This window comes from Echinops telfairi, unplaced genomic scaffold, assembly GCF_000313985.2.
Source record: "Echinops telfairi isolate 266 unplaced genomic scaffold, ASM31398v2 ScPeMD7_44;HRSCAF=162, whole genome shotgun sequence".
Lineage (NCBI taxonomy): Eukaryota > Metazoa > Chordata > Mammalia > Afrosoricida > Tenrecidae > Echinops > Echinops telfairi.
The window spans coordinates 8127813-8137304 of NW_022103942.1; the positions used below are offsets into that span (position 1 = coordinate 8127813).

Here is a 9492-nt window from a genome sequence, read left to right on the forward strand (position 1 = left end):
CAATGGAATCAATTGTTTTCCCAAACAAATTTCTGAATCTTTTTCCATCACAAATGTCCATTTTTGTTGTTGTTGTTCTAGACAGTTGTTTGTAGTTCAAATGAGAAAAATAAGAATGTATTGGACTTTGCTTACGTTTGAATCTCTGAGAGGAAGTAATGCCCAGAAAGAAAGCAACTAACTGACATCTGGGATTTGGGAAGGCAAAGTAGGAAGGGAACCAGAGAATGAAGGGATGCTTGCAAATGAAAGTGGTCCTTTCAAAGGCAAGAGAGATCTCACTGAAATAGAAAGTTAATCAGTCTTCGTTACGCCCCTGCCCCTCCTCTCCTCCACCCCATCCTTGGTGGCACCCTGATGGCATAGGCGATTACATGTTGCACGGCATGGTCAGCAGGTTGAAATTCCCAGGTATTTTAAGGGAGACAGTTGAGTCTTTCTACTCTTGTAAAAATTTACAGTCTTAGAAACCCACAGGGGCGATTCTACTTTGTCCTATAGGGTCGTAATGAGTGAGAATCCACTCATAGTAGTGAGATTGGTTTGAAGAGTTTGAGGACCCTCTGATTCCTGCTTTCAGCTTCCTACTGTCAGTTAAGCCCAAACCAAGTGTTATCAACTCCAATCCATGTCCCCGCCCCTTAGGTTAGTATTTGATTGTCTCCAAAATTGCACCTCAACAGATTTCAAATCTTATTTTTTTCCCTCTCACTGCCATTTAGCCAATGCTGACTTATAGTGACCCACTCTGGGTTTCTGAGACTGTAACTGTAGGAAGTCCAGTCTTTCTCCTGTGGAGCTGCTGGTGGTTTCAAACTGCTGACCCTGCGGGTCACAGCCGTGTAATCCATCAAGGCTCGCCTACTGCACACCAAAGACTTTCTATTTATCTCTAGTCACCTCCATCAGTCTCTCTTCACCTTCTTTGCTCCATATTTTCCTTGTTTCCATTTAGTCCAATATCCTTTAGGACCCAATTCACGTCCTATCACCTTTGTGAAATCTTTTATCACATTTCAGTGTATATGAGTTTCTTCTTTTAATTTGTTATTGTAACTCTTGCTGTACCTTATATGATGACACTGAATCATTTTTATTCTAAATAATGCATGTATTTTAATTTCTTCATGAAGTCTTTGAGGGCAAAAATGTATGTGCTCCACAGTGCTGGGCAAATACGGTTAGTGAATGGATGATTCACCTTGAGCACAAGAATAAAAAAAACTGAGATGATGACAAAATAATATAAGCCTCAATTTCACTTTATTATGCAAGAGATCAGCAAAACTGCTTTAGAGACGGCTAAAATCCTTGAAATCCTGTGTTTATAATAATAACACAATGTATAATTATATGCATAGTCTATTTTGGGTAAGGGGATAAAATTATATCTAGTAATGTTTTAAGGAGATAACTGATGTTGTAATTCTTTTAATACTTCAAATAAAAGCACTGCATTACATGCAGATTTTGAGGGCAGTGATCTAACAACACATAAATGTACCAGGAGACAATATAAAAATGTTGATAATGAAAAGCTTGGAGAAAAGCAAGCCATTGAAGAAAAAAAAAAAAGCCTTTTCAGGCTATTACTGGCCATTGTTGTTTGCCACTGAATCCATTTCAACGACAAGTGATCCTGTATGACACAGTATAACTGTCCCATTGTGTTTCTTGGCTGGGATCCTTTGGGTGAAGATCACCAGGGTTTTCTTCCATGGAACAGTGGGCCAGTGTGTTTGAACCACAGACTGGCTAGTGGGGTAAAAAATAAATGAGACTGGTAATTGTTTAAAAAATTATTTTCAAGATAAGTAAACTTTAGGCAAAGATCTGACCTTAAATTAGAAAAATGTTACCTGAGTATCTTTGGAATAGAGAATCCTCTATTGGTCTGGGGATCATAAAACAATAATACAATGAACTCATTCTGAATAAAATGTGAATCCTGAACCTCTTCATGAAATTGACATGCATGCCTTTAATAGCTCATTTTCTATTTTTTTTCCTTCCTGATTTTTTCTCCTTAACATTTCATAAATGTCATAATACACATTAAGAATCATGTTGCCTCTCCTATTTCTGAAATCATTATCTTGGATATAGCTGTACAATTTCAACATTTGAAATGCTGACATTGATTGATAAAGTTATTCATAATAGATGCCTATTGCTGCTTTAATTACTCTGGGGTTAAATGAAGAAGCATTTTAAATAGAGTACTCCAATATAGTTCAATTATTAAAAAACAAATCCAACAAGAAATATATTTCACAAAAGAAAGATGATAAAAGAACACCATTTCTGTGAGAAACTTTATTTTTAATGCAGAATACTTATAAATTAATGGCACACAGTAAAGATGAGTTCCTTGTCCTTTCTCTTTAAATATCAGCATCATCAAATATTAAGTGCCTGTAAATATCTATTCTAATTGATCTCAATCTTTTTCTTGACCTTGATGCATAACTGGATGTTTCCCTAAAGAGCTACATACACGCTTAGTTCTTCGACTTTGCTGGATAACTGATTCTTTCCTGTTGCTAAATCACCTGTTCCCAAAATCTGTTTCCCTCTCAGATTTAACCTCTCTTCCTAAAAGTCCATGTACATGCCATAGCCCATCACACCATCCTAATGCAGTCTGTAAGACTTGTCAGTGAAACAAGCCTGCTGTACTGATAATACTGCAGCTTGCAGTGTAGCTCTGCACATAATACAGTCAGCTCATGTCAATGGATGGTGTAAGTTGAAGTTTCAGGGCTATGATGAAGAGCTTTTCAAATCTAAATAGCTTCTCCAAGGCAAATGATTCTCTGTTTCTCAGGTAATTGTCATTCCTGATATCAAACCACCTCTCAAAGTGTGCGTTGACATGGTTATCAAATGTTTTAAATGATTTCTCAGGCATCAGAGCTGAAAAGAATGACAGGCTTAGATTTATTTAAAATTCATGATATTTGTCATCCAGCTTCCGAACCACCTTGTTCCTATCATTTGGAATGGGACTATGCAGTTGGGAACCATTTCAATGCCTCTCCCTCCCCTTCCCCAAGGGAATGCTATCTTAAAATAATAGCAGCATATTAAACAAAAATATATACCATTCAAAATAATTTTCCTGGTCCTATGGGATGTCTTCTTAGAAAAATCTGGTATTTTATTCATACACACTAAAACAAAGGCCTACATACAGCACTATCTCACATCAGTTAAGTAATTGTTCAGGAACAGGGTTTCCTTATGTCTTTCTAACAAGAATTACTAATGTATTTTTATAGCTATTTCAGGTAAGATTAATTTACATTATTAATGAGTAATTCTACTTTAAGATATTATCCCAACAATAAACATAGAAACATAGTTTGATCTTCAAAACTACAATGTCCAAAGCATTGGATCTGTGTGAAGCAATGCTTATTAACTCTTCATGAGAAGGATAATGAATTGAACCTATGAGGTGATGTCTTTTTAAATAAACTTTCCACTGGTGACATCTCTTTAATTTTGGTGTTTAAGAATTTTCTTAAAAGATTCCTGGTTGCTTTTGTTTTGTTTTTTTAGTTATAAAATGGATAATTGAGTACAAAGTGCGGTGATTTCTCAGTTAATCACACATTTGGGGAACATAACCATTCAAGTCAAAAGAGCACACTCAAGACACTTACGATAATACAGCGGCAGTGTCTCCTACTTGCAGGGAGAGTACACAGGAAGGAAGAGAGATATATTTGAGACATTCTTCTTTTGTGCTCAACTCTATCATAATACTTACTGTACTATTTTGTAATTACTTTTGTATAAGCATATTTGTTGCCTAGATTGTGTACTCTTTCAAGGTATGGACATTACCTTTTGCATAAGCCCCTTGCTTAGTATAGCGACTAGCCAAATATTAGGGGGCTGATATAAGGCCCACTGATTTGATACCTTTTGTTTTAAGATCCATGTGAACAGACATTCTATTTAATTTATTCTTATATCTTGAGCATTTAGCACAGTTCTTAGTTAAGTGAATATAAAATAAATAAGGGTGGAGTATAAACTTTGTTCATATCTTTTGAGTATCTCATTTCACTGTACAAGCTTTATGGAATTGTATATATGATAGCTTAGCATTATTCCTGCTTCGTAGTTGACAACATAAAAACCTCAAGCAAAGCTATCGGTCTAAACATGGGGATATCTTGAGCGAGAGAGCTCAGTCTGTGGCAAGCTGACGCCCTTGTGAACAGATACTGATGAGCTCTTAGGGGCTAGATTTTAACTCACCCTCCACTTCCGCTTCGACGCCTAAGCAGAAGAATGTTGCTATCATGGATAATTGTTGGCACACATTTTTTTCCTGAGATATTTGAGTGTGTGTTTGTCAATAATCATATGCCCATTTTTGTATATAGTGAAAATCTCTCAGATTCTTCAAAGAAATGAAGGTTGTGAGACAGAATCAACTTGACGGCAGTGTTGTTTTATTAATGTCAACAGTTTTATTTCAATATAATTCACATACCATACAATTAAATGATTGAAACATATTATAAAGAGTTGTACAATCATTACCACAATCGAGTTTAGAACATTTTCTTCATTCTCTTCACTTTTCCAATTGTGTCTTTCAGTGAAATAGATCAACAATAGACTGGCTAAATGGCAGTGTGATTATCATAACTGGTACTCTGAGATTTAAAAACCGTGCTAGCGAGTTTGATGCAAAATTAGTGTTAGAATGTTCTTGGAAATGTACTTTAGGCATATTAAAGTTGGTTGGAACTCTGCGTATTTTCTGAAAAGGAAATCTTTGTGAAGCTATCATGAAATATTTTTTCATTTATTGCTAAAGGAGTCCAAAGCATGGTCTTGTAAGGATGCTTTGATTCATCCTTACTTGTCATGATTTTCCAATAATACAGTTGCTTGATGCTCTCATTTTAAGTGAAAATCCACTCTAATCAAAGCTTAAGTTGCTGCTTCAGTATTTGGTAAATTCCAGACATTTGTGCCTGCTGCTCTTTTTCATTTATTGAAAATCTCCTAGCAAGTCACAGGATCTTAACCTTTTCAGCTCTCAGAGATGTATTTCAGTTATTGCCAATGTGAGAGAAATGTAGAAGGTCTCTCAAAATTTGTGAATTTTATATTGAGTGAATCTTTTGGGCAGATGGAGATATTTTGCTACCTTCTGAATTGTTTTCTTTGCATCTATTTTAAAAAGGTGACATGATGATTATTTAAAATGTTCTTTATTCCAGGTCTTTTTCAAGATATTTTTCAAAACAAGTCCAACATTAGGAATCCTAAAACATCTTCCTTGGTTCAAAGCCCACCAATTTCAAAAGATCAATTTCTCTCTTGTGAGTGAAAAATGGAAAAGTAACTAAAGTTAATAGCTGTTTTCCACCCCACCTTCCCTCCTTCGTTCCTTTCCCCTGCCTCCCCTCCCTTCCTCTCTTCCTTCCATCTTTCCTTCCTTCCATCCAATTCTGTATTTTTGTCAGGAGAAGGCTTAAAAGAAAAACACAATGAAAACTAATCCACATACAAATAAAAACACCCATCCAGAATTTTCTTGGTAAAGTCAGAAGGCAAGGGTGGATAGAGGCTTATACATTCTCTAAAGTTGCTGGAGAAGAGGAAGTGTCCTGAGACTATATTCAGGGAGGCTGCAGGGCTATGGCCTTTCCTTGAAAGGACAAGGAAGTGTTCTCTGGATTAGAAACACAGAGAACATATCAGTGAGAGGAAAGACAGTCACACTGATTCTTGACACATACCCTACTCATAGAAACCAGAATTGAACAGTATCATAGAAGAGCAAAAACAGAAGCAATGGTAGTGATCATTAAGTAATAAAGGGGTCATTAAAGAATAGAGGAGCCCGGACGGTCACAATGGCTATGCACTTGGCTACTCTGACCTACAGGTCAGGTTGGTGGTTTGAACCTTTTTTCTGCAGGAAAAAGAGTCACTATGAGCCAGAATCAACTTGATGTTGTACAACATTAAGGATTAGCTCCTCTTTTTTTCATTTTTCTATGATTTAGTAAACTCTACAAGGAGTTTCAATAATGGCTGAGAGCAGCTGGCCTGCCAGGACACATTACATCCTGGGAATTGAGATAGAGGAAAATAAAAAATCCAAATAAAAGCCATATTTTGGTTGAGAACAGGATATTGAATTGTATAGGTCAATTGGACCTTACCTGATGAATATTCCTGGATTGACTTTGAAACACTGGAAGGTCTGTGTTCTGACACAGTTTTAAAGGGAAGAATGCAAAAGTGTTATCCTCTACTCTTTCTCGGACTCCACAAAGAACGTTTGCAAGTATATTTAGTTGAGACTATTATATACAGGGCCATTATATAACCTATTAAATACAGCTCATTTAGTCATCCAACATTTAATCAATTTTTGAGAGTCTATAGATCCCTACTCTCATGAAGCTTACATTCAGAAAGATAGAGAGTCGGCAGACAGTTAAACATAAACAACTCCTACACCTTTTGCCCATTTGAATTGACTACTCTGTGTGTGTGTGTATTTACTTGCACACATGTGTTTCCACACTTTTGGTATGGTACATCCCTCTCCTATACTGTTTATCGTGTCACATTAAAAGAATTGATGTATGCAGTTCGGGTTGATGGCAGTCTGTAGGAATATGAAAGTAGAAATCATGAAGAAAAGTAACACTGGAAATGATTACATAAAAGTTATAAATTGCACAGAAAGAAAAATAAAAATAAAACATTTGTAACATATATCACACATAGCTCGTGATATGTAACACATAAAGAGGCTTTATGAGTCACTATGAAAATTAAGACTGAGTAGTTGAAAAATCTGCAAAGGATTTTCATTTGAGCCACACGAGTGTGCCATCTTATTTCTATGCCAGGACCCAATAGAGATGATGATGCTGGGCCCTGAAGGCGGGGAGGGGTTTGTGGTGAAAGTCTGGGGCCTGCCCTGGCTTTTCTTAGCTGATTAAGTACAATGATTTTTTTTCTGACTGCACAATTCAAAATGTGGTTCAAGGGGTTCATTTAATCTACACCAAAGAAGGCAGATCAAGTCACGAGGCTTTTGTTGAACTTAAACCAGAAGATGAAGTCAAATTGGCCCTGAAAAAAGACAGAGAAACTATTGAACATAGCTCTGTTGAAGTATTCAAGTTATACAACATTGAAATGGATTAGGTGTTGAAGCATACTGATCCACATTGGCCCAGCATGGCCTATGATGGTTTGGTGATGCTTAGAGGATTCTCCTTTGGATGTATTAAGGAAGAAATTATTCAATTCTTCTCCTGGTTGGGAATCATGCCAAAAAGGATAGCATTGCCGGAGGGCTTCTAGGGGAGGACTACAGAGAAGGGCTTCTTACAGTTTGCTTCACAGGAAATGGCTGAAAAGGCTCTAAAGAAACACAAGGAAAGAAATGGCACAGGTATATCAAAATCTTTAAGAGTAGTCAAGCTTAAATTCAAGCTTTCTTTGATCCATCTTGAAAACGTATGGCTATGCACCAGCCAGGTCCCTATGACAGGCCTGGAGGCAGCAGAGGGTATAACAGTATTGGCAGAGGAGCTGGTTTTGAAAGGATGAAGCAGGGTGCTTATGGTGGAGGCTATGAGGCTATGATAACTATCATGGGTATAATGATAGCTATGAATTTGGGTCAGATAGTTTTGGAAGAGACTTCACTTACAGGTTTTCAGGAATGTTTGTGGTTCTACTTTTCAGAGCATAAGACACTGTGCACACATGCGGGGCTTACCTTACAGAGCTACTGATAATGACATTTATGCTTTCTTTTTACTGTTCCACCCTGTGAGAGTACATATTGAAATTGATCCTCGAGGCAGGGTTAGTTTGCTAATCATGAAGATACTGTGACAGCAATGTCCAAAGACAGAGTGAATATGCAACACAGATATATAGAACTATTCTTGAATTCCACAACAGTAGCAAGTGGTGGTGCTTATGGTAGCCAAACGATAGGTGGCACGGACTTGTCAAAACAGTCCAGTTATGGAGCCCAGCCAGCCAGTAGCTAAGTAGGGGTTATGGAGGCAGCTATAGTGGTCAGAGCAGCAAGAGTGGATATGACTAAGTTTTACAGGAAAATTCCAGTGATTTTCAATCAAACATTGCACAGGCAGCCAAGGAGCAGGGAACAGCAGCTACTATGTAGTGGAAGCTCCCGACATCTATGGGAGTGAACGGAGTGGGAGGAATGGCTAGCATGTCCAGGATGAGTGGTGGATGGGGATTGTAATCCTGATCATTGATTCTTGTTGTTTTTGTTTTTTTAAGGAAAGGAGTAAAACGTGTAACAGTTTTACAATACAAACTTGTGATTCATGCATACTCTTAGTGGAAAACAGGATTGTCTTTAAACATAAAACATTAATCTAGGTGTAACAACAACGTTCACATAAACTGTAACTGTTAAGCAAGTTTCAGCTTTTCTCAAGTTAGTTGTAGGATGTACTTAAGCAGTAAGCGTATTTAGTGAAAGTCGTTCAGTTATGTTAAATGTTGCTCTTAGTCCACATTTTATTTAGTTTTTATTTGGGTTTAATACATATATCATATCATTGCATATTTCAGTTACATCAAGTAGAATTATACAACTGTTACCACAATCAGTTTCGAACTGTTCTTTTTCTACATGGACTCCTTGACATTGTCTCCCTTTTATACCCCCCCACCCCTGGACTCCCCTCCCCCTGGACCCCTTATTTTACTTTCTCTCCTTATAGGTTCATCAATCCTGGGTTTCATATACCGAAAAACAGAAAACCATATAACACAGCTTCAAGAGGGTGACCTCAAATGACATAACACCTTTGAGATACCCTCTATTATGAATAAACAAAAACCAAACCAAACATTGTATACAAATGAAAGATAAAGAAAATATTGAAAACCAGATTAGGTCCAGCCTGCATCATAGGAGGGGAGCTATCTACACTGAATGTATGTTGAAAGACATGCTTTCTTTGTAAATGAAACTCAAGCATTGGAGTTATGTCTATAATGAAAAAGTGAAGCATTTGGCATGTCTGTTAAGTGTAGTTTCATTTAATAACATGTAAGGCACGTAAGTTTCAGGGTCTTATTTATCTATCTATCTATCTATCTATCTATCTATCTATCTATCTATCTATCTACTTATTTTAAGTTAATGGGGAGAATGAGATGCAATACGAATCCTTTAGGATTTTGGTGTTGCTGTTTGTATCTAATTCTGTTGCCTTGATTTAAATCCTTTATTATGTTGTGATTTACTTTTTAGGTACAATGTGCTCAGTGAAACTTATCAAATAAATCTTTCTTTTAAAACTGCACACACACACACACAAATGTGCAAAGGACAGAAGCAGAAAATATTTGGTATGACTAGTTAAACAATGAGTAAGGAAGACCAAAGAAAATGGATACATTTGATTTATGACGCTGGCAAAAAGTATTGAAAGTACCAAG

General features: G+C 36.8%; 1 pseudogene; it reads left to right on the forward strand.

Annotated features, from left to right (window-relative positions):
* Positions 1-6914: 6914 nt before the first annotated feature.
* LOC101657748 lies at positions 6915-8116 on the forward strand (annotated as a pseudogene).
* The last annotated feature ends 1376 nt before the right edge of the window (positions 8117-9492 follow it).